Raw genomic sequence first — 1,971 nt, forward strand, 5'->3', positions numbered from 1 at the left:
GTTTTAGTGTCTTTAACCGGCAAAGGAAAACACTGAAAACTTTTGGCTGGGTCCCTTGATAGACCAATGATTGATATCCCAAAGCCATTATCTGTCACTCTCCACTTGCCTAGTTTTTTTTTTTTTTTTTTTCTGACAGGGTCTCACTCTGTCGTCCAGGCGGGAGTGCAGTGGTGCCATCTTGACTCACTGCAATCTCCGCCTCCCGGGCTCAAATGATTCTCCCACCCCAGCCTCCTGGTAGCTGGGATTACAGACATGCACCACCATGCCCAGCTAATTTTTGTATTTTTGATAAAGATGCGATTTTGTCATGTTGGCCAGGCTGGTCTCAAGTGATCCGCCTGCCTCAGCCTCCCAAAGTGCTGGAATTACAGGCGTGAGACACCGCACCTGGCCATTGCCTACCTTTTCTATAAAGGGTGGAAAGGCGACCTGCTGGCCACCCAGCTTCCTAGGAATAGCCCTGTGATACAGCCCTGGCCGACAAGATGAAAGCAGAAGTCCGGAGTGATGTTTTCTTGCTGGGAGAAAGTTCTGCGCCCTTGGCCCCTTTACCTTTTCCCTTCTCTGACCTCTTCTTCCTACACGGAACTCAGACTCAGGTCTTGAAGTGAACAGCTGCTTTCTATCTCTGAGGAGACTAGCCTGAGGATGAAAGCTTGAAGCTTGGCAGAGCAAAACCCAGAAATGTGCTCGTTAATAAAATCCAGGATCCTTTTATAGTTCATAAGTGTGATGATTGGGTTTTCACGCTCGTATGTGAGATGTGCCTCCCTCAGACTTTGTTACGATGTTGGTACATTCCCCGTTTGATGTGAAAAAAGAAAAGTAAAATGAAAAAGGTATCCAAAATCAAACTGTATATAAAGTGATGAATTTGCCAAAAAGTCTTTTACATGTGTTGGACACAGACTCTTGTGGTCAATACAAACCCAAAATTAGAATTTGTGGATGTGATTCTTCCAGTGAATGCTTGAGGTATCTGTTATCTTTTTAAAACTCCTGTATTATTTATGGAGAAATACTTTTTGAAAGCAGGTAGTGGGTCTTGAGTTTCCCTCTTCCACCCTCTCCTTGACCAAACATGGCACTCCAAGCAGGCTTGGATGTTCTGTGCAACTCATGTCATTCAGTTGCTTTATGAAGTATTTTGAAGATGCTTTTATTTCAGCCATTGATCTGACATTGATGTCAACAAAGTCTAAAAGCAGGTCCTTGACAACATCTTGGTCCCTATGGTAGCAATGTCTGGGGCAAATGGCAATGATGGAGGTGTTATAATCATTTTCATAAATTTATTTGAGTTAAAAGCTATTGAAAGCTTTCCTGGTATCTCTTGAGGAACTTCAAAGGGGACCCAATTGGTAATCCTTAATAAAACAGAGACATCTCTTTTAAAATTGACACCAGAGAGTGGCACTTCTCAAGTCATACAGCTGGGGATGTGAAATAAAAGGTCATTAGTGGAGCCATTTTGGCATTTTATGCACCAGGTGATTTAGATTTAATTTCTTGGCCTGACACGGTGGCTCATGCCTGTAATCCCAGCACTTTGGGAGGCCAAGGCAAGCGGATCACTTGAGGCCAGGAGTTCGAGACCAGCATGGCTAACATGGTGAAACCCCGTCTCTACTAAAAATACAAAAATTAGCCAGGTGTGGTGGTGGGCACCTGTAACCCCAGCTACTTGGGAGGGTGAGGCAGGAGAATTGCTTGAACCCAGGAGCCAGAGGCTGCAGTGAGCCAAGATGGCACCACTGCACTCCAGCCTGGGCGACAGAGTGAGACCCTGTCTCAAAAAAAAAAAAAAAAAGAAAAAAAGAAAGATTTAATTTCCTAATCCTTACACTCCCAGAAGTAGGGACTATTATTATCTCCATTGTAGAGATAAGCAAGATGGTGGCTCAGAGAGGGAAATTAATCTCTCTAATGACACACAGCCAGTTAACAGTTGAGTAGGATTCTCTG

The 1,971-nt window shown here is 44.0% G+C and overlaps 1 non-coding gene across 1 annotated transcript; it reads left to right on the forward strand.

Annotated features, from left to right (window-relative positions):
* The first annotated feature begins 714 nt into the window (after positions 1-714).
* On the forward strand, positions 715-818 carry LOC112208849 (small nucleolar RNA U13). Its single transcript, XR_002943401.2, has one exon. It is a non-coding gene; the product is annotated as a small nucleolar RNA U13 (small nucleolar RNA).
* The last annotated feature ends 1,153 nt before the right edge of the window (positions 819-1,971 follow it).

Source organism: Pan troglodytes, chromosome 2, assembly GCF_028858775.2.
Source record: "Pan troglodytes isolate AG18354 chromosome 2, NHGRI_mPanTro3-v2.0_pri, whole genome shotgun sequence".
Classification (NCBI taxonomy): domain Eukaryota; kingdom Metazoa; phylum Chordata; class Mammalia; order Primates; family Hominidae; genus Pan; species Pan troglodytes.